The sequence below is a fragment of the Typopeltis vanoorti genome, chromosome 12, assembly GCF_054136105.1.
Source record: "Typopeltis vanoorti isolate ZY-2024b chromosome 12, IOZ_Tvanoo_1.0, whole genome shotgun sequence".
NCBI classification, from domain to species: Eukaryota; Metazoa; Arthropoda; class Arachnida; order Uropygi; family Thelyphonidae; genus Typopeltis; species Typopeltis vanoorti.
Window position 1 is genome coordinate 119,364,868 of NC_143560.1, and position 25,051 is coordinate 119,389,918.

At 37.4% G+C, this 25,051-nt stretch overlaps 1 protein-coding gene across 1 annotated transcript in view; it reads left to right on the plus strand.

Annotated features, from left to right (window-relative positions):
* The window catches only part of LOC150101176 (uncharacterized), a 202,517-nt gene that overhangs the window by 143,784 nt on the left and 33,682 nt on the right, over window positions 1-25,051 (plus strand). The window lies entirely within an intron of this gene.

Genomic DNA, 25,051 nt, shown 5'->3' on the forward strand with positions numbered 1-25,051 from the left:
AGGCAGAATAGTTAAGCTTTAACTGATATGTCCTCTGACACTATAATCAAATCTAACACTCTTTGACCTCGAGTTCCTTCTGTCACATGCCTCTTGAGGAAGTTGTCCCGCAACAGCTCAATAAATGCATTTCCATTCTTCTCATGAGATTCTACTGTTACCCAATCAATATTTGGATAATTAAAGTCTCCCATTATGATTACTCTTTTCGTGCTCATCTTTTCTATTTGGTGATGCATTTCTTCATGACTAGCAACCTATCCACCAGGTCTGTAACAACACCCCACTATGTAATTTGTCTTGTTAGATTCCACCTCACACCAGATGGCCTCAACCTCACTGCCACATGAAATATTGTTAGTAGTATTACTACAATCATAGGTCTCAACTCTAACTGGATTTAAGTCATTGATATCATAAGCAGCATTCCCCTTCCTCTCCTATCCTCTCTATCCTTCCTAAAAATACTGTACCCATGATATTCAATACCACTTAGTAGGTCTGATTCTGGTAGCCAGGTCTTACTAATACCTACAATCTTAGGTCGCAACATATTGACTAAGGCAACAAACTCTACCCCTTTGTTTCTGACACTCCTAGCATTTGTGTACAGACATAATAATCTACCTGAATGTTCTTTTGTGTACTCTTGTTTGCAATATGCCTGACATGGTTGGACATCTTTCAGATCTCTATTCTTCTCTAATGTCTTGCACATGTAGACATCTTTGCACACATATGATGGTCCGAACAGGATGAAAACAAACCTGAAATCGTTCTTGCCTCATCATTTCCATGACAAAGTCCATTCCCATCATTAACACAGTTATATAACATTGTCGCTCTTACACTCACATTCACACCATTCCAACCTTTATAATTTAGTTTCCCTGACTCTCTGTGTTATAATGTATTGTTATTTTCAGTTCAAAATATTTGTGCTAACTTATTAGTTAGCACAAAGGTAGGATGTACTTGAAGAGAGAGATAGGTTAAGTTGTGATAAAGAGGCAGTACACAAGATGAATATGGTGCTATCACAACCTACAGGTGGTATGAGCAGGATTGGTTATAGACCTAAAAGTGAATTGCTGTTTTTATTCAAACCAGGAGGATCAGAAATAAGGAAGAGTTTCACTTATTGTTGGAATAAGTGAAACATGATTGGATAAGGATGATATCCTGATGTGAATAGAAATGCAAAGGTATGATGTTTTCCATGAGGATAGATGGGGGAGGGGTTTGCTGTTGATGATAGTAGGTTATATCTGTACAAAGTGGAGATGTGAGATGTAAATAGTTGCAGTGGTTTTGAGTCAGTATGGTGTGAAGTGGAGGTTGACAGGAAGAGAGATTTAGTCAGATACTGCTATGATATTATACTCCTAAATTAATCCTGGGAACGTGGAGGGTGGTGATGGAGAAATGTGTAAACAAATTTGGTTAGTGAACCAGGGAAGGTTGATTATTATGGGTGTGATTTTAATTATGCCAGTATAGATTGGAATGAAGAGAAATCATTTGGGAATAAGAAACTGAATTTCTTGAAAGATGACTCTTTTAGGCAGTATGTAAAGGAGGGCACACAAGGATCAAGAGTTTTAGATCTGATAATTTCATCAGAGGATGTGATTGTCAGTGGGGTTTTGCACCTCTCTCCAGTTGGTGAGAGTAATCACCTAGGTTGTGGCTAGCCATATGAAGACTTATGTGAGGGAAGGATACGTGTAGAATTACAAGGCTGGTGATTATGAAAAGCTTAGAAGACAGCTTGGAGCTATAGCATGGAATGAGGTGTTAAGCCAGAATGAGATAGATATGTGTGAACTGACCAAAAGATATTTAACTACATTGATGTGTGAATGTATTCCAAAGGTCAAAAGACTGAATAAAGGGATTAAGCATGAAATTTGGAAGAAGAGGTTTCTGTGGAGGCTGCACACAAGATGAATAATGGTACCAATCAATTGCATGAGGAGTATAAAGAGCATGAAAGAAAGGTGACTCAGTTGGTGAGAAACAACAAAACTACAGTATGAGCAGAAATTAGCAAATCAGTTCAGTAAAAACCCTAGAGAGTTTTTAAGACATGTAGCGAGGAGAAGGAAAAATGATATTGGTAAAGATATCTACTGCAAATGGACATCGTTGAGTATCCAGTGAATAATTTATAAGGATCTTTCATCCTCATTAGAGTGAAATCATGACAAACCAAAGTGTAGAGAACATAGGAGAGGATGGCTTAATTGTTAGTGAACAAGAGGTATATGAGGAAATAAATAAACTTGATGTCAACGAGGTGATAGGAGTTGATGACATATCACCACGTGTCTTAAGGGAATGTTCTATGGAATTGGCAGTAGCATTGGCATGCCTGTTTAATAGGAGTTTTACAACAGCACAGGTTCCAAGAGAGTGGAAAGAAGATAAAATTGTTCCACTGCATAAAGGTGGTGATAAGGCTGTAGCAACAAATTATAGGCCAATCTGTATATCTGGAGTTGTGGTTAAGCTACTGGATAGATTGGTGGAAACAAGGACGTAGAAATGCATTTATAACAGCAGAATTCTCTGTGGTTGTCAACATCGGTTTGTTAAAGGGAGATCAGGAGACAAGGACCTGAAATTCAGGGGCCACATTGCACAAGTCGTGAAGTCATCACATTGGATAAGGGCAATGATGCAGAGGACCTTGACGTGTAGAAATAAAGAGGTTACGATTCCACCGTATAAGGTCTTGATCAAGCCTCATAGGGATTATTGTGCACTAATTTGGTCACTGGGTTTTCATGGTGATGAGGATATGTTAGAGTCCAAATAAGATTGACAAAGGTGATAAATGGTCTTTTGAATGTGGAGTATGAAGACAGATTGAAAAAAATGTAAATTGCAAAGCCTCGTGAATTGGAGGAGGTGGGGATGTGATTGAGACATATAAGTTAGTCAGGGGTTGCTATCAGGTTAACATGGGAGAAATTTTTCATAGAATGGATACTGTATAAGGAGGGTGTGATCAAAGGAGTGAAGAGCAGGTTCTTTGCATGGAACGCATTGCCTGAATGTGTTGTAAATCTAGATACATTGAGGCATGGCTAACTGAGCTTTGTGTGTGATAGTGTGTACCTTCCATGATGAGTCTCTGACTCCATGGAGATCAGATGCTAATAATAATTACTATTATTATTAAAGTTATTTACTGCATTTTTATTGTGTTTCTCTCAATTACTATGCACAGGTTCCATTAAATTAAGAATCGTTATCCTTCACAGGAAAAACTTAACTAAAGTAAGGCAGGTATCAGTTTTATAAGGTAAACTTCGTTCTTGGATTGCTTTCTTAAAAAGTGCCATATTACAAAAGTTATTCCTCCATTTGCTAGATTTAATGAGACCATTAATCACTTGGAGCTTAGGAAATTTATACTTGCACAGGCTTTGCTGTGGTATGGAACCAACTTCCAGTTTTAACCAATTAAAAAATTGCATCTAATATACCATCTACTTCTGACCTTGAATGAGTGATTTCTTCTCCTCTGAATGCCAGAGTAATGGATGTTGTTCTTCATGTCTAAACAAGCAAAACTCTTTAGAGAGGCATTGATACAGCTGAAGCAAAAATATGATTTGCTATATTAAAAACAGGAGAGATGGGTATACCCAAACTACCCTTCCTAGTTGGTCCCTCCCCTCAAAATATTGGGCCTACTTCCAGTAGACTAACGTGATTGGTGAAGCTTGTCAGGGCCAATCACCTGTTAGGTGGATTTTTTTTTTTTTTGCTGATTATGAAAGGAATAAGAGACAGAAAGATCATGCAGTGCAACCTCCATTCCTTTTTCCCTCAAAGAGAAGTCATGAATCCTGTTGGTAAAAGCCTACACAGAAGCTCACAAACTAAAGTAGGAAGAGATAGACACTCAAAACATCAGCTTTGGAGATTCCTACTTATCTTATATATGCAGCAGCTGCACATGTTATAACAGACTTAGTACTGAGTAGGGAAATTATTGATACTATTATCTTTGGCAAATTTATACAGCCATACTTGTTGAGGTTTGGAGTATGTTTCAAGGCTTCTGTTGATTCCAGGAACAACCTCTCTGACTTATATAAAAGTTTTTCTGCAGACTTTTGTTTTTTTTCAATCAATCCTTTGTGTAGGGGCATCTAAAGCATGGTCTGCTAGATATGACTTGCCATAGCGATAGTGCCGGATGTATTCTTTATGTTCACTGAGGCAGATGTCTACAGTTCTTCCTCTCTGTCCATTGTAAGCATAATCACACAAACAGGGCACTTCATAGACCCCTGGATGTGATAAAGGAGAGATTCTGTCCTTGGGTGAACAGAATCTTGTGTTGTACATTACAATTCTTCAAACTAATCCCATTGTTATACCTGATTGTAGTTGTCTCACGTACTGTGACAAACTGTTTTTGTCTCTGAAGATGCTATATAGAATACTAGCAACATATCAGCAATAAGTTAATAAATAATTATTTTCTTATCAGTCTGTGCTAAAAGAGTGTTCAGCCAAACTGGCTATTCCTTTGACTAGGCTGTTTTATATGAGTCTCAGAACAGGGAAGATTCCTCAGGAATGGAAAGAATGTATGGTAATTCCATTGCATAAGGGTGGTGCAAAGACTGATGTATCCAACTATCGACCAATTAGCATCTCGGGAGTGGTGGTGAAGATTTTTGAAAAATTGGTTAGGGCTCACATTCAGAAATGGGTTGACAGTGAATCTCTACTTTACAATGAGCAACATAGTCCGCACAATTAGCCGATTGGCTATGCGTTTTGCAACCATATGCCTGGGAAAGGAGTGTCCTGGGTTCGATTCTTGTCACCGACATGAGGAGCTTAAGGATCTTTCTCAGACTTAGCTGAGTTAGCTGGTCTTGGGCGTAGACAGCAGGGTTTTTCTCCCCAGTTTATCTGGGCTTTTTTTTTTTTTCCTCCTGCAAGCAGGCAAACCTGCCCCATGAACACACACGGATTATAGCGAGGAATACTTAAGACCCAGCCATAGGCCTGATTCATCAGCTATGCTGGTCCTGAGCCTGGATAAAATTAGGGGGGGATTGAGATTGTGCCATACTTCCCTGTAAAAGGGACCTCAGACCGTTATATCATCATACAAATAAAGCCACTAGAGGGCTACATAGTGTGTAGTGTTTGTGGAGAGCTCCTGAACAGATACGTATCATTTTGAGTAATAATTGGTGAATTTGCATAGTATTTACATAAAATTGTTTACTTTTCGTAAGTTAGTTTGATAGATACGATTATCGTACACATAGCCCCCATAAAGAAGAATACAACAAAGATGGTGTTCAGGTCGCCATCTTTGTCAAAAAATTTTAATTTAAAGGATTTGATTCAGTGTACCATTTGCGAAATGTACGCATTGAGGAGAGCGGTTGGAGTCTGGTTAAACAACGATAGTGGAGTGAATGTGTGCAGAAAGTGTAAAGAATGTGAGGATTTAAAGAGTGTTTCAGGTCATGAGAGTGATATCGTTGTTGAAAGTGAGAATCTAGAAAATAGTGATATTTGCGAGGTAGTACCAGATAGCTGTGAGAGTGGCGTTGAAAGTGAGAATGAAGGTAAACATACAGGACGAATGAATGAATTATCAGAGAATAAAAATGATGAGACTGATGCAATGAGTGAGATCGCTCGATTATGCGGAGTGATACACAGGGCAAATCGGCAGCTGGAGCATTGGCAAAAATGTTTACCGAGCTTAGCAACTGATAAACGGCAAAAGTATGATAGAAAAAATTATGATAGTGAGTGTAAACAAAATGAAAAAGCGAGTGTTGTATGCAGATTCCTTAGTAAGATGTGTGTTAGTTGAGAGTTTAACAAAATCATACCAACCTGGTGTGAACGTTAAGGATGTAAGCGAATCATTTAGAATGCAAAAGCAGAGGGTGAAAGAATTGATATTGGTAGCAGGTACAAATGATTTGAAAGAAGACAAAATGTCTATGAGTGAGGATGTGAAGGAATTGCTTGAGGTAACAAAAGAGAAGAGTTAGAGAGTTAGGATGGTGAGGCTGTTGCCATGGTATGACGATGAAGAGTATAGAAGGAGGGCCATAATTGCAAATGACTTTATGCATGAATTATGCAGGATGAGTGGTGTGGAATTTGTGGATGTGTGGAGTAAGTTCGATGGGCAAAAGGATTTATATAAGATGGATGGTATACATTTGAATGGATGTGGTGTACGGAGACTTGAAAAGGTGTTGTCGAATGTAGTGGAAGTGGATGTGCAGAATCAGGGAAACCTAGAGTTATTAAGGGGGGAGGGGAAGTAGATATGCAGACTTTAGGGAGACAGTTGAGTGTATGAATGTGTGTAATATTCCCAAGCAAGTATGAATGACTACAAATCAGAATGGGATAGTTAGTATAAGGCATCAAAATATGGATGGGATAAATGGGCTTCTGCAATTCTACTAATACCAGAAGTATTAGGAACAAGAAGGAAGAATTTTTGGCCTTGGTTGGCACTTCCAGGCCACAGTTTATTGGCATTAGTGAAACATGGCTGACAGAAGATGATATAGCTAGTGGGATTGAATGTGAGTGGCATGGTGTGTTCAGGAGTGACAGGGAGAATAAAATGGAGGGAGGAGTGTTATGGAGTGCTGTAGCTGATGAGCTACAGCCAAGGAGAATAGAAGTGGAACTGCAGGATAGAGAAAAGAGCACATTTGAGGCTATTTGGTATGAGATTGAAACTAGCAGAACAAAATATACAGTTGGGTGCTGCTATAGACCAGGTGATGGAATACATGGTGGAGATAGTATGCATAAGCAAATAGAAGAAATGAGTGGAAGGAGGGTAAATATTATGGGTGATTTCAATTGGTAACATTGATTGGAAGGAGGAGAGGACACATGGGAGGAAGGAATTGGATTTTATGCGATTATTAAGGGATAACTATCTGCAACAGCATGTAATGGAAAATACTAGGGGTCAGAGAGTGCTTGACCTAGTAATTGCATCTGAGAATTTGGCTGTAACGAATATGACCATGTTGCCACCAATTGGTGAAAGTGATCATAGGGTCTTGACTTAGGAGGTGACTAAATGTGTAGAATTTACAATTAAGACAGGGTACATGTGGTATTATCGGGGTGGTAAGTATAACAAGCTTAGGAGTTTGATTGGTTCAGTGCTATGGCATGTAAAACTGCAAGGGCTAGATGTTGATAGTGCACGGGAGGCGATTAGAAAGTGTTTGCATGAGGCAATGGCTGACTGTATACCTAGAGTCCGAATAATAAATCAAGTAGGGGTTAAATGGATGAATAACACCATTAAGCTTGAGCTGCAAAAAAAGAAACAACTATGGAGGGAAATTAAGGAGAAAGGTGACCGCAGGCACATGAACAATATAAAGCGCAGGCCAGAAGGGTAACGAGTGTGGTAAGAAAAGCAAAAACGGATTATGAAAGAACATTAGAAATGCAGGCTAAAGAGAATCCCAAACAGTTTTATCGATATGTTGCAAGTGAAAGAAAAAATGTATATGGCAGAATGATTTTAAAGAATGCCGATGGTAGGGAGGTAACCGAATCAGTTGATATAGTTGAATTACTGAGCGATCACTTTGCAAGAATATATCATCCAGGTGGTGACATTGCAGGAATGAATGAACTAATAGATTATACGGGAATTGTGGAATGAAGTGGAGGTGAGTAGTCTATTACAAAACCTCAATGTCAATACATCTGTGGGATTGGATGGTATACCAGCTCGTGTCGTAAGTGAAGCAGATAAAGAATTGTCAGTGCCCTTGACCATTTTGTTTAATTTGAGTCATTTAATTTGAGTCGGGACTAACCCAGACCCGAGTTAAACTCGGGTCTGGGTTAGTCCCGAGGGGGTGGAAAGAGGGGAAAATAGTTCCACTGCATAAAGGAGGTTCCAAGACTGCTGTTGTAAATTACCGACTGATTAGCATATCAGGAATCGTTTTCAAGGTCTTGGAGAAATTAGTCCAGAGAAAAATACAGGATTGGATAGATGAAAATGGGATACTGTATGGGGGACAACATGGTTTTGTGAATGATAGATCATGCCTCAGTCACCTGCTCACGTTTTATAACACAGTGACGGCTGAACTGGATAAGAGTAATGGGTTTACTGTGATTCTACTGGACCTCGCTAAGGTCTTTGACAGAATACCACATGGAATTCTAATCAGTAAACTGCAGCATATGGGGATGGATATAGGGTTGGTGAGATGGATAGGAGGGTGGTTGATGGAAAGATATCACAGAGTTATTTATTCAGGAGTAGAGTCCAAATGACAGCCTGTGACTAGTGGTGTGCCGCAGGGTTCTGTTCTTGGACCACTACTTTTCAATTTGTTCATTAACGATATAGGAAAGGATCTGAGAGGAAGTGTTCACTTGTTTGCTGATGATGCAAAGTTGGGTAGAGCAATAGTGAGTGCACAGGATGTCAAAATTTTGCAAGTTGATTTGGATAGTTTGGAGGACTGGGCTAAGGAAAATAGATGTTGATTTAATGTGGCAAAGATAAGGTTATGCATTTTGAGGTGAAAAGATTAGCAGCAGTATATCACATTGGTGGAACCGTACTCCAGGAGATTGATGATTTACGGATTTGGGAGTGTTGGTGGATAGGGAGTTGAAGTTTAGGGCACACATCGCAAAAGTGGCTAAATCAGATCATCAAATCACTTTGTTGCTTAAAAATACTTTAACAAGCAGAGACAAACAAGTTATTGTTCCTTTGTATCGAGTCTTGATAAGACCCCATCTAAACTACTGTGCCCAGATATGGGCGCCAGGGTTTCTTCTTGATGGGGAGGAGGTGGAGAGGATCCAGAGACGAGTGACCAAAATGATAGCAGATCTATGGAATGAACCTTATGAGAACAGGTTGAAGATTCGTGGGTTGCAAAAATTGGTTGATAGGCAGAAAAGGGGTGATACGATTGAGACATTCAAATTACTGAAGGGTTTCTATAAGATTAATTCAGAAGATATTTTTGAGAATAGGACTGATGGTCGGAGGATTAGGGGCCATACCTGGAAGCTGGGCAAGAATGTGGTTAGCAAGGGTGTTAGAGCTAGGTTTTTTACTTGGAGAGTGGTGAATGAGTGGAATAAGCTTCCAGAGTCTGTTGTGGGTGCTATGACTGTGAATGAGTTCAAGGCGAGGTATGATAGATACTGTGTGAATGTCGAATAGTTGTTCTTGACATGATGTTAGGGCCTCCCTCGATGAGTCTGTCGACTCTTTGGAGTTGCCTAAAATAATAATAATAATAATAATTAATAAATAAATAAAAAAATGAGCAACATGAATTTACTATGGGAAGGTCATATTTTAGCAACTTGCTCACATTCTATAATAATGTTACTATTATTATTATTATTATTATTATTATTATTACGGGCAACTCCAGGGAGTCATTAGACTCATCGAGGGAGGCCCCAAATCATTTTCATCACAACTATTCGACATTTTGCGGATGATGCAAAGTTGGGTAGGGCAATAGTGAATGCAGATGACGTCAAAATTTTGCAGGATGATTTGGATAGATTGGAGGTCTGGGCTAGGGAGAATGGATGTCAATTTAATGTGGCAAAATGTAAGGTTATGCATTTTGGGGTGAAAAGATGGGAGGCAGTTTACTGCATTGGTGGAACCGTGCTCCAGGAAATTGATGAGGCACGAGATTTACCATTGAACTAGATAAAGGGAATGGATACACCATGATACTTTTCGATTTTGCTAAGGCTTTTGACAGAATTCAGCATCATAGACTGTCGCGTAAATTTGAGAATATTGGTTTTGATTTTAGAATATTAGAGTGGATAAGAGGATGGCTGGCTGATAGATATCAAAAAGTGCTATATGGGGGATATGAGTCTGCAAGATTTAAGGTAACCAGTGGTGCGTAGCACAATAATAGTCCTTGGTCCACTCTTATTCAATCTATACATTAATGATATTGTGAAGGATTTGACAAGCGATATACAATTAATTGCTGATGATGCAAAGATAAATAGGGTAATCAGGAATGCTGCTGAATATGCAGTCCTGCAGAATGATTTGAATAAGCTGGAATTGTGGGCATGGGAAAATGGATGTCAGTTCAATGGCAATAAATGTAAAATCATGGACTTCGGTGTGATTAGATATCCAATGTTGTATTATATTGGTGGGATTATGCTTTTGAAGAAACTGATGAGGCCGAGGATTTTGGAGTGTTAGTAGATAGGAAGTTGAAGTTCAGGAGCCATGTAGCAAAGATTGCAAATACAACTCAAAAGATAATTGCAATGCTGAAATAAATGTTCACATGTAAAGATAAGGATGTCATTTTGCCTCTTTACAAGGCCTTGATAAGACCTCACTTGGACTACTGTGTGCAGGTTTGATTTCTGATTTCCATTGTGATTCTGATATATTGGAGAGAGTACAAAGGAGAGTGTTAAAAATGATATCGGGATTATGGAATACTGATTATGAAGACAAATTGAGAATTTGTAGACTGCAGACACTAGCAAACAGGAGAAAGAGGGGTGATATGATTGAGACTTACAAACTTTGGAAAGAGTCATACAGGATTTCTATTGATGGAATTTTTCAATTTATAGAGGGTGGGTGGGAAAGGGCAAGAGGGCATCCTTGGAAGCTGAGAATGAATGCTGCTAAGAAGGGGGTGAGGGCTAGATTTTTCTCTTATAGGGTGATGCATGATTTTAATGGATTGCTATTGGATGTTGTGAGCACAAGCAGTGTGAATGAATTCAAATGAATTCAAAAATAAGTATGATAGTTGGTGCATGTAGTATGTGGCCTTCCTCAATGAGTCCCTGACTCCCTGGAGGTCTCTCTTAATAATAATAATGTGGTCTCAATACCAAAAACCTTTCACAGAACTACTAAACCACAGAAACTTACGTTTGCATTGTAGTGGATTCATTTAGACATAATAACATCATCTGCATAAAGCAAAGAACTGAGATTAACATCTCCAATTTTGATATCAAGTTAAATACCAATTTCCTTCATAATGTAATCCATTTAGAAGATGAATAACAGTGGAGATAATGTGCACTCTTGTCTCACATGTGATTTAACACAAAACTCTCTTCCTGCATCTTCTTCAGTTTTAACTGCTGACTTACAACTCAAAAATAGGCTATGTACTGCAATGTAATGTCCCATTTACATCATATAACTATAGTGGTTTGGATAATCTTTATCCTGGCACCTTGTCATATGCCATCTCCGGATCTAAAAAACTTAAATGCAGATCCTTGTCATATTCCCGTGATTTCTGAACTATTTGTCGTAAAGTGAAAATTTGATCATGACAACTCTGTCTATTTTGAGCCCAGTTTAATCTTTTCCAAGCTTCCCTTCCACAATTTTTCATAGCCATTTCTCAAGTATCTTGCATAAATCTTACTTAGAACACTCGCTGGGGAAATTTCTCTGTAATTCTCATGTTCAGTTTTATTCTCTCCTTTTTTTTTTTTTTAAGATAAACCACAAAAATCTCTCAAAGTAATTACTCCAGACATCTAGAATATCTTCAATTATTATGTCATTTTTATCATCGCTGATTATTTTTCAATACTCTTTTCTCCATTTGTGTTTCAATAGTCCACAGTATATTTTTTTTGCCACCTTTCTGATATATATATATATATATATATATATATACAGGGTGTTGGGGATAAATTTGACAGTTTCGTAAGGAAAAAGAAAATCTTCTTTGTATCTATTAAATTTAATGAATTGACAAAAAAACATTACAGGCAGAGTTAATTACAATACTATCAACAAGATTTACTCAAAATAACCACCATTAGCATCGATCACAGCTTCAATTCTGCTTCGGAACCTCGAACAAGCTGATGCTACAGTCTCCCTGGGAAGGGCCGCAAAAACTGTTTTAATTTTATCCATTAACTGGGCTTTTGTATTACTGGAAGTGCGATTGGTGTCTTTTTCAACTGCGCCCCATACAAAATAATCCATGGGGTTAAGGTCTGGGGAGTTTGGAGGCCAAACATTTGGACTGGTGAAGTCGTAGGAATTTTCAGACAACCATTTTTGACTTTTCCCAGAGGTGTGGCAAGGGGCCGAATCCTGCTGCCATACATACGGCCTACCATTGGCTACCCTTGTTATCCAGGGCTTGACTACAGTTAGCAACTCCACGAACAAAGCCCGAATTCCAATGCCAGGGTTCTTCAACACCTGTTCCTGCAGATTTGCGAGGAATTCTGCTGTACGAACGCAATCAGATCGTCTGCTAGGGATCTTTCTTCTTGCTACATCCTCGTAGTCACCATTGCAAGTCTCTAGTTCATGCCTGATTGTTTTTACTGTATTCAGGGAGCATTGGGCAGCAGTCGTAATATCCTTATTTTGATGGCGGGCACGAATCATCATGATACAAGTTATTCTCTTCCATGATTCAGGTGGGTTCCAGCTATCCATCCTTTCTGACATCTTGTATATGAATGAAGAAGGGTCCAAACTTTTAAATGAAGAGAAGTGTGTGTTAATACATGTAACTTACGGAAAAATATAATTAATTATAAATATGTCAAATTTATCCCGAACACCCTGTATATATATATATATTTTTTTTTTTTTTGTGTTCCTATTCAAGTCTTTCCATGACTTCTTTTTAGCTAGTTTTAGGCATTGCTTAACTTTCTTACATATTTCTCTATCTTCTCTCAGAGAAAAAGCTGATTTGCTTGCCATTAACTTTCGACTGCCTATTTACCTCCTGAATCCCTCATGATTTTTCTATCCTTGCAGATAACTTCACTATATGTATTTCTGACTTAATCAGTCATTGATTGATTTTAGTGATTGATTCAGTGATTGATTTTAAAGAATGCCGATGGTAGGGAGGTAACTGAATCAGTTGAGATAGTTGAGTTACTGAGTGAGCACTTTTCAAAAGTATATCATCCAGGTGGTGACATTGCAGAAACGAATAAACCAGTAGATTATACGGGAATTGTGGTTAATGAAGTGGAGGTGAGTAGTCTATTGCATAACCTCAATGTCAATACATCTGTGGGATTGGATGGTATACCAGCTCGTGTTGTACGAGAAGCAGCTAAAGAATTGTCAGTACCCTTGACCATTTTGTTTAATTTGAGTCTCGGGTCTGGGTTAGTCCCAAGCGGGTGGAAAGAGGAGAAAATAGTTCCACTGCATAAAGGTGGTTCCATGACTGCTGTTGTAAATTACCGACCGATTAGCATATCAGGAATCATTGTCAAGGTCTTAGAGAAAATAGTCAAGAGGAAAATACAAGATTGGATAGAAGAAAATAGGATACTGTATTGGGGACAGCATGGTTTTGTGAAGGGTAGGTCATGCCTCAGTAACTTGCTCACGTATTATAACACAGTGACGGCTGAACTGGATAAGGGTAATGGGTTTACGGTGATTCTACTGGACCTTGCCAAGGCCTTTGACAGGATTCCACATGGAATTCTAATCAGTAAATTGCAGCATATGGGAATGGACATAGGGTTGGTGAGATGGATAGGAGGGTGGTTGACGGAGAGATATCAGAGAGTGGTTTACTCGGGAGTAGAGTCCACAAGACGGCCTGTGACTAGTGGTGTGCCACAAGGATCTGTTCTTGGACCACTGCTGTTTAATTTGTTCATAAATGATATAGGAAATGATCTCAGAGGAACAGTTCATTTGTTTGCGGATGATGCGAAGTTGGGTAGGGCAATAGTGAATGCAGATGACATCAAAATTTTGCAGGATGATTTGGATAGATTGGAGGTCTGGGCTAAGGAGAATGGATGTCAGTTTAATGTGGCAAAATGTAAGGTTATGCATTTTGGGGTGAAAAGATTGGCGGCAGTTTACTGCATTGGTGGAACCCTGCTCCAGGAAATTGATGAGGCACGAGATTTAGGAGTGTTGGTAGATAAGGAATTGAAATTTAGGGGACACATTGCAAAAGTGACCAAAACAGCTCATCAAATCACTTGGTTGCTGAAGAATACGTTGACAAGCAGAGACAAGCAGGTTATTGTTCCTCTCTATCGAGCCTTGATAAGACCCCATCTAGACTACTGTGCTCAGATTTGGTCACCTAGGTTTCTTCTTGATGGGGAGGAGGTGGAGAGGATCCAGAGGCGAGTGACCAAGATGATAGCAGGTCTGTGGAATGAACCGTATGAGAACAGGTTGAGGATTTGTGGGTTGCAAAAATTGGTTGATAGGCGGAGGAGGGGAGATATGATTGAGACATTCAAATTACTGAAGGGTTTCTATAAAATTAATTCAGAAGATATTTTTGAGAACAGGGCTGGTTGTGGGAGGACTAGGGGACATCCATGGAAACTGGGCAAAAGTGTGGTTAGTAAAGGTGTTAGAGCTGGGTTCTTTACTTTTAGAGTAGTGAATGAGTGGAATGCGCTCCCTGAGTCTGTGGTGGATGCTGTGACAGTGAATGAGTTTAAGGCGAGGTATGACAGATACTGTATGAATGTCAAATAGTTGTGATGAATATGATTTGGGGCCTCCCTCGATGAGTCTAATGACTCCCTGGAGTTGCCCGTAATAATAGTAATAGTAATAATAATAATCTGTTCCTCAAGGTTTGCCCCTGAATATCCAAGGTTTGGTTCTTGTTTTCAAACTCTTTCATTTTTTTCTTGAATAATATTTGTGTATATAGTTCACCTCTGAAAGCTGCTAAACTTTGATTCTTTTTAAAACTTTCTTAATATACTTGTTTAAGTTAAGGGATATTACATCCCATATAGTTTCTTAGCCGAATAAGAAACTCAAAGAGTTTCATGCCGAATATAGTAGAAACTATATAAACTTCGGCTATTCCAAGCGTAAGCAAATAACTGGATACTGCAGCACTGATCCCAAAGGGTAGTGCAAGCTGGGGCAACTCGTGGTAGAAGTGGAGCAAGCTCCGATCACTATTCTTGATATTTGCCCATAATGTGAACTTAGCTCCTAGGAACTGTATTTTTGTTCACATTATGAGAGAAGGTCACTACCCAGACCGGTTTCGACCTTTATTGAGGTCTCATCAGTGAGTAGCCAGACGTAGTTAATATCAAGTTTGTAGCGAACAAAACTTGTACCACTTCTACGAGTATTGCCGTGAGGTGCTCTAATAAATTATTAGATATGTGAAGAGCCAAAGGCTTCAATTCGGCAACATATAACTTGTTTAAGTTAAGGGATATTACATCCCATATAGTTTCTTAGCCGAATAAGAAACTCAAAGAGTTTCATGCCGAATATAGTAGAAACTATATAAAGTTCGGCGATTCCAAGCGTAAGCAAATACCTGGATACTGCAGCACTGATCCCAAAGGGTAGTGCAAGCCACGAGTTGCCCCAGCTTGCACTACCCTTGCACTACTCAAGCCTTGTCATGTAAACCACACAGAATATATGGAGCACCAAAAATTCACAATATACCCCTTTTAATACTTAATTAACACCGCTATGTACGGTTGTTGATAATATGAACATTCCTATATACAAATTTCTAAATACTTGGCTAAATCATTCCCTTTACAGGTATTTCTTCCTACTTTGTAAAAAAAAAAAACTCTGTTGACTTAAAAAGTATATTAAATAACCATGTTCTGAAAAATTCAGACATAATGATTAGCTTTGATAGTAAGTCACTATTTACTAATGTACCATTAACTAAGACCCTTGATTTGATAAAGTCCGATTTTCCTCCAAGATATATTCGAATTATTCAATTTACAGCACATGCTGGTTATTTCGCATGGAATGGAAAAATATGCAAATAACTGGATGAGAACAGCCATTGGTTTAACTCCCCCCCCCATTTGGCTAATTTCTACATAGAACATTTAGAGAACCAAGCACTCAACATGGCCACTCTCGAATCACTAGTTTGTATGCACTATATAGATGATGTGTTTGCAATTTGGCAGATATTTGGAAGATATTTGTACAAACAGTCGCTTGCTATCATCCAGCACAACAGTAATCATATACTTTTTTTAGCCAATGGTTATAAATCCTCAGGGGGAAAATAAATGCTAAATACTCTCCTCAAATCTCATCCCTTCCCTAATTACACAAGAACATAACAAAACTATTATGCCCAAATTATACCACATGTTCAGAGCACATCAGAAAAGATATGCAGAGTGCTTCAAAAATATCAGCTCCACACCACATTAAACTATATATCAAACTGGCAACCTTCATCTGTTCACCTAATAACAGATTCCTTTATCACATCCAGGAGTATATAAAAAAAAAATCAGTACCTGCTATTAACTAATTGTTGCTGTTTGCATAGTGTGACAAATTGTGCTCTGAAAATGCTGGGTATAAAAACCAGCAAAATATCAGCAGCTAAATAGTGTTTTATTTATTTTCTTATTAGTGCCTTGTACTGTGAATTAAACCATTATAAAAATAAATAAAGAAATAAATAAAAACATGAACTGCTAACACATAAGCCTTTCTGCTCATCTAAGGCCATTAGGTCAGAAGTTCTAGTTAGTTCTTTACATTCCTTAACAGGGGTGTAGTCCTAAAAGAAATAGTGCCAGGGGCTCTACCTTGGAAACAAAAATCCAGTTATGAAGTGCAGCATTATTATTATTATTATTGTGACGGTCACATGGCAGAGTGATGGACGTGGCTCTGAGAGGAGAAGAAGGCTTGTGGTACGGCCTACGAGATGAGAGAGATTGTGTGGTTAAGGCCCTGCCCAAGTGGGTGGGATAATCTGGCAGACTAACAGAGAATAACAAAAAATAACAGTGGGCAAAGGATTACCCTAAACACATGGTTAATCCCAGAACCCAGACAGTACCGTACATAAAAAAAAATTATTATTATTATTATTATGCAAAATTACACCATGCCATTATGTAATTCTTTCATTGTTTTCATTGGAATAATTTTAATCATCTAGCAGCCTGCATTGATGGTCATTTAGGTGTTACTTAAATTAAAATTAAAATTATAAATAATACACTATTAACATTCAGGCCTACCTTGTCAAAATAATTTCCAAATTTCCCTGCTCTCATCTTTCTTCTCTGCTACATGTCGCGATTGTTGATCTTCAGCTGAGCGGTGATGCACTAGCCAAAACTTGATGTAAGGAAGTGCATTCTATGCGGAAAGTGATGGTCCATTAAGCTTGATAAATATCGCAGCAGAAACATTTTTCATTAAGAGTTTTGTGCGTAACTTTGTAATTATAACATTCATAGCACTAAATCCTTGGTCACACTCAGCCGTGCTGCATAACTGCATTTGACAAAGGGGTCAAAGCAACTGGTATCTTCTTCCCTCCTTCGTCGAAATACTCTCGAAATCCATTTAAAATGGATCACACATTTTCAAGGCGGAATCTTGTGCACATTCTTCTAATATTTTCTTCGCCACATCGTAAATTTTCTTTTTCATCATCAAGCCATGTGTCAGGATTTAAAATTTCAAAGTCGGTCAACATTCGGTTATAACTTTCAGTTTCATGATTGCCATATTTACTTTTTTGATGTGATGCAATAGTGGTAAAGCAATATCTTTCAAGATTATTAATAATGCTTCTAAGGAATTGAAGTCTATCAATACTTATTATTCTTTTATTATTTGTCAAAGAGATCCCAAGATAATTCATGCTCTCTGATGCTTTCTCGGCTTCCGTTTCCTTTTGTTCTGGCTTTTCCTTCAGTGATCCTATATACCGAATTGTTCTTTTGATCAATTTGTCTGCACGACTTACTGTGCAAGGTCTCTCTTCAAGCTGCAGAGACAAGTTTTTCAGTTCTTCCAAAACATCATGCATTATTGCTGAGTCCTTCAGGAACTCGATAGACTCCATCAGTACAGTAACGAGAGTATGAAGTGCCTGTGGCAAGTGTCTAACTTGCACCCCCTAACCCAAAAATTTTGAAAAATTTAAATGTAACAAGTTAAATTTTACTAAATGCAATATGTTAAATACTTACTATTAACTCCATCAAAATGAGTTGCAGTGTGTTGTAGAATTTGTGTGTCTAAAGCGGCATATTGCCGAAATTTAAAAATACAATATAAAATAGTGGACTTTTATATCTATTTATTTATTTTTATTTTTTACAATTTTTTATGCTTTGCGCCCTAAACCTAGTTGCATCACGCCCTCGTTACTGCACTGGACTCCATTAGTGATTGTTTCAGCATTTTAATTTGCAAGAGTAATTAAGTCAAGAAATGTAATTTCATCTTTGCCATGTATGAAAGTTTTAATATAGACTATTAAAGCAGACTGCTTGCCTAATATTGTTGACTCATCTGTTGAAATGGAAATTTTATGATCAGCACCTGTAAGTTCTGATATCAGTCTCTTTTTAAATTCTGATGCAATATGTTTGATTATTTCGGCTGCACTGTAACGTGAATGAAGAGTTATCCCAACATCAAGTCCGTTTTTCTTTTCCATTTCAATTAAATCTTCATGGTCACCGAATGGTCGATCATTCTTAACCAAATGATAAGCAGTGTTAAAAAATTTTTCTGTTGCACGGATATGATGCTCTTTTTGTTGTAATGTTAACTTTCTGAGATTTTTTAGACTCGGCTAAAATTGACTCACATTTTTTGTGTGCTATAGATACCTGACGGGCAGAAATTTTAGTTCTTAGGGATTTCAATTGCTGAGTTTTTCTGTACCATTAAATGTAATTGTGCAATTCACCCATTCGTTACTGAGAAATAACCCCCGAGTTTTGTGAAGTCCTAAGTACCCTACTGATGAACAATCACTACAACCTAAATATCCATTCTTTGCTATGAGCCACTTATGTTTGTCCTTGCGTTTAAGCCACTGTTGCTCCCATACTACCCGGCATTCTACATTTATAGAATTAGTGTCAATTGCATTACCTGCATGTTCTTTATGTCCTGTGATAGCTGAAGATATACTCGTAACATTGCACAAATTATCTTGCATTTCCGGTTTTTCTGAAAGCATCGAAGAAGGAACAGGCTCGGACTCATTGCTCTTAATTTTCAGCAGAAAATTTACATCGTATTCCGAACTCGTACTGGAATTTTCATTCTTCGTTTTGAGAAGTAATTAGTTAATTTATTTTCATTGGTTCTCTTCATATTGTTGATACACTATGATGCACTATTACACTTTTCTTCTTAAAATACCTTCTCCAACACCCTATAGCAAACTATAGCGAGGACACAGAGCACACTACACGTTTTAACTTGTCAGGTCCATTGAACTTGTTAGGGGTGTAGGGATGACAAACTACCAACTGCAATGTAGCATTGGGTGGGGGTGCAATATTGGCAGTTTTCTTTGGTTTTGAAACTGCGAAACCGAACATAGATGCAAGTCATTGCCTTGTTTTCTGAAACGAAAATGACAAGAGCGGCAAGCTCCAATTTTTTTGACCAAAAGCTGGAAATGCATTATAAGTCTCATTATTATAATTCTTATAATTTATTATAATGAATTTAAAAATTTTGATAGTTTTAAAAAAGTATCAAAAGTACCAATGCGCACCCTGGCCCGACTACACCCCTGTTCCTTAAAGGACCACATAGTTTTTTCCCAGTTATCTAGCTTTGACCCTTAAGTGAGACTCCCTGTATATGACCTTACCATCTTATATTAGTAACACATGCATTACTGAATGAAAATGTAATGATAATTATTAATATCATTCTGCCGTTGTGACACATGTATGCGATGTCTAGTCTTTGGTTAGTTAGCTGTTTAGCTGTTAGTTAGTTAACTTATTCACTCTCAAGTGAATAAGTTAAAAATTGCTTTAAACATGTGTATGCAGGAAGAGATTTAGTGTTTTGACTCATTTCTATCGTATATAGAAATTTATTCACCTGACTTCCTGCCTACTAGCTTTGTTTATTCTGTTACCTGTTTCCAAATTATATTTAGCACCTTCACTAAACATTGTACCCAAATAGCTGAAACATTTTGTTTTCTACCTCTTCATTGAGAATGCAGTTCATGCTTTTCATATTCTTACCCATTTTCATTTGTTTTTGTCTTTTTTTTTGTATTGCTGATTTTCGTACCAGACTTTGTAATAGCAATAATTTGGTTTAATTAGTCCAGAAGACTTGTTCTGGGTTTATTTGGAAGTATGCTATTATCTGCGTACAGTAAAGATCAAATATTTCAGATTTCAGTATCTTGTTTAATACTGCCTTCTTACATGTGATTCATATAGCTGATGATTAGTAGGAGTGGTGATATCTCTTTAAATTCTAGCTGCTGATTTCCAGATTAAATATAGGCAATGTATATTGCTCTGTATAATGTCCAATTTACACCATGTAATTGTAACATTCATGTAATAACATGACAATATACAAAAGTTTCACAACATTCGCAGCAGAATACAATACAGTCCATTTTTGTCAACCTCCAAAACAAGCAGGATTCAGAAAAATTACAGCACTATTGATTACATATATATGTAATAAGACAAGTAGTTGAGAAGGCAAATGAATACAAAAAAATCCTTAGGTCTAGCATTGATTTTGAAAGGCATTTGATTCAATCTCAACATTAACTATTTTAGAAGTCCTTAAAAATCAAGAAATTGAAAAAACTTACATTGATATATTTAATCATATATATAAAAATTAAACTGTATCTTTAAAATCAGGAAGAGATATGAAATTTTTTTTTAAAAAAAGGGAGTTAGACAGGGGCATGCTATTTCACCTAAATTATTAACAGCAGCCCTAGAAGAAATTTTTACAAACTTGGACTGGAAAAATAGAGGAATTATGGTAAATGAGAAAGAACTAAATTATTTATGATTTGCTGATGATATTGTTCATTTAGGAAACTCTGCAGAAGAGCTTCAACAAGTGATCACTGAATTGAATGCAGAAAGTAAAAAGAAAGGATTAAATATAAACAAGAAAAACCAATGTATAATAAATACATTACCAGAAAAGTGAGTACAAATGAAACACCAGGAAATTGATATTGTAACCTCCTATGTTTACCTAGGACAAAAGATCACAGTAGCAGGTGACTGTAAAGAAGAAATTTTATGTAGAATTCAATTTGGTTGGATAGCCTTTGGTAAACACTGTGATGTATTTAAAGAAAGCATCCAATTTTCTGCCTTAAAAGAAAAATATTCGACATTTGTATACTTCCAGTCATGACATCTGGAAGTGAAACATGGACTTTTACTAAAAAATTGACCAACAAGTTGAGGATTACCCAGAGCAAAATGGAAAAAATCATTACTTCATATTACCATTCTAGATAGAAAGCACACACTACTTAGATCAGAACTCATGCTAGGGTGACAAATGTTATAGCCATTAAAAGATCTAAATGGCAATGCGCAGGTCATACTGCAAGAAGTGACACTTCAACACTCAAAAAAGTTGATATCAGAATGGTATCCAAGAGATGGAAAGAGAGTTACAGGAAGACCAAAGAGATGGTGGGAGAATGAGATTAAGAGATGGTGAAGATCTTCATCCAGCAATAAACAGAAAATGGCTGATGATGATGATGAATTGTAACATTTTGAACAATTTTTGAACTTCGCACTTAAAAGAATTGTCTCGTGAATACCTGTTATGTTGTAGATGCAATGTAATACCTTGTGGAATCTATGCCAAACCACATGTGCTGTAATTCGTTCTAACCTTGATTCTTTTCCTTGATTGTCATTGTCAAACAATGACAATCAAGGAAAAGGAGTAGCCATAGTATTCGACACTAAATACGAGACTAATCTTCTTGAATGGCAGGCAGTCTCAAGTAGAGTGATGTGGGCAAATATGAGAATGGGGAACTAGACAATGAGACTTATTTGTGCCTATGGTCCCACAGAAGGTTCTACTAGAAGTGGAGGAATTTTTTGAGGCTTTAGAGAAAGCGACTGATACAATGAAAAAGGAAAAGTTGGTCCTTGTTGGGGATCTAAATAGCAGAGTAGGAAATGATTTTCAGACATACAAAAATATTTTGGGAAAATTTGGAGAAAAGAGCAAAGCTAATAATAATGGCAAATACCTTTTGGATTTCTGGTCAAGACATGGACTAGTTATTACTAACACCATGTTCCAACATGAAAATGTGCACAAATTCACATGGAGAGAAGAGGCAAGGAATAAGAAAAGTCTCATTGACTATGTTATTGTTGATAGTAATGTTTTCTCCCTGGTGCAGGACACCAGAGTGTACAGAGGATTTGAAATTGGAAGTGATCACTATTTAATCTTGAGCAGGATAAAATTGAATTTCATTTTGAAAAGAAGAACACGTAAGAAAGTTTTAAAGCGAATAAAAGTTGAGCAGCTCTCAGATGTGAACTATAGACTAAAATACACAAAGATTATTGAAGAAAAAATGAAAGAGTTTGAGAACAGGAATCAAACCTTGGAGATTCAGTGGCAAACTCTGAAGAAAACATTGATTGATTCTGCCAGAGAGGCATGTGGTGAGGCTGTCTGCAAGGATAGAAAAATCAGAACTCCATGGTGGACACAGGAAGTTAAGGAGGCAGTGAAAGAAAAGAAGAAAGCATATCAAAAGTTCCTGGCAAATAAGTCAGCTTGTGCTCTTAGAGAATACAGAGACGTGTAAGAAAGCCAAACACTGTGTAAAACTAGCTAAACAGAAGTCATGGGAAGACTTTGGTAAGAACATAGAAAATAAATATCAAGAAGGTGGCAAGATATTCTGGAGGTTGTTGAAGAAGCTCAGAAATGGAGGAAAGAGTGTTGTAAATGAAATTAGAGATAATAAAGGTGACATGAAAACTGGAGAAAAAGATATCCTTGAAGTATGGAGTAATTACTTTGAAAAATTGCTAAATGAAACAAGCAGTGATAGCACAGTGGTAAAAGAACACTCATGGCATACAGTCAGGAATACATATCCATAATTGAAGTAGAAAAAGCCATCAAAGGCTTGAAATGTAGAAAGTCAGCTGGAGTAGATGATATTCGACCAGAAATGCTGAAGTATGGAGGTATAAAAGTCTTACAGTGGTTGCATTGCATAGTTCAGAACTCCTGGACAGGGGGAAGAATTCCCAATGATTGGAGTAGAGCTCTCATAATACCCGTATATAAAAATGGAAATAAAACTGAATGTAAGAATTACAGAGGTATGTCTCTAGTGAGTGTTCCTGGTAAAATTTATGCAAATATACTTGAGAAACGGTTGAGAAGAATTGTGGAAGAAAAGGTTCGTGAAGAACAAGCTGGATTCGGGCCAAATAGAGGCTGTTAGGATCAGATCTTCACTTTACGACAAATAGTTGAGAAATCATGGGAATATAACAAAGATCTATATTTAAGTTTTGTCGATCTGGAAAAGGCATATGACAAGGTGCCAAGAGAGAAGCTATTCAGTATGCTACAGTTATATGGTGTCAATGGGGCATTATATCAAGCAATACTTAGTCTTTATTTGAGTTGTAAGTCAGCAGTTAGAATTGAAGCAAGTACAGGAAGATGGTTTAATGTTAAATCTGGTGTCAGACAAGGATGTACATTGTCCTCTCTGTTATTCATTATCTATGTGGATCACATTATGAAGGAAAGTGGTATTAAACCCGATATCAAAATTAGAGATGTTAATGTCAGCTCTTTGCTTTATGCAGGTGATGTTATACTTCTAAATAAATCCACTACAGTCTGCAAGATTCCCTGACAAAATTGAGTAGCTGTTGTAATAGATATGGAATGAAGGTCAGTAATAACAAGACAAAGACATTGAAAATGTCAACTGCGTTGTGAATGGAGAACCTGTGGAACAAGTAAAGCATTTCAACTACTTAGGCACGATTTTTAGTGAAGATGGTAAATTAAATATGGAAATAGACAACAGAATCAACAAAGCTGGTATGGTGGGAAGTCAATTGAATAAATTCATATGGAATAAGAAAGAAATTAGTCAAAACTAAATTAGCTGTATACAAGACAGTGTTCAAACCAGTTTTAACTTATGGATCTGAGAGCTGGGTCAGAATGGCATCAGTGGCAATATCATATTAAAACCGAGGATATTAGGAAAGAACTTGACATTGTCAGCATCCAGGAATGCGTTAGCAGCTAATTTCGGGTGGTATGGTCACTTAAACAGAATGGGCAAGGAAAGATCAGCAAAAACAAGTGTTCTCTGCCAGGTTGGCAGGAAAATGACCCATAAGAAGACCAAGATATAGGTGGATTGATATAGTAAAAATTACCTTACACGATAGAAATATAAAATCTGATAATGTTGGAGTCTTGACGAGTAACAGACTGATTTGTAGGAAAATTGTAGAAAGTAAGTTAGTAATGATGTAAATTTTTCATGTAGTACTATCATATCCTGTGAGGGTACTTGGCAGGAATTTGATGATGATTGAGGATTTATCATGGTTTGTTTAAAAAGCTGATAGCTCTGCATTAATCTCACTTCAGAGTAGTCACTTCTAAGGAAAACCTGCTCTTTATTTTGTCTTTGCAACCATTATATTAATTTGCTCCATATCAGCATAGTCACATGCATCACCACATGTTCTAGGCAGCTATTTAAGAATGCTGCTGATCAGTAAACGTCAATAGTGTTGATCAGAATGGGAATAACAAAAACAAAAGATCTTTGGAATTTGATAAATAGCTTATTGTGTATGGCTGTCATGCTGAAGCCATGATAATGACAACAGCAGAGTTGATTGGTTTCTCAAAAGGTGAGATATTACAGGTGTTTAGTCGATGTAAAAAAATCCATATTGCTTGTCTACGAGGCATAACTATGGTCCTAGGACAATCTGTCAGGTACAAGATCGTATTTTCTGAGAAGGGTTGTGTTGTACAGACAAATGTGTGCAGCAATTGACCGAAGCATTTACTGAAGGCTGTTCCCGACCCATATCTCACCGAACTATGCACTGGGAATTGAAGAGGATCGGTATTAGAAGTTGCATGCCTATACAGAAACCTCTGATTTCTGCAAAGGTT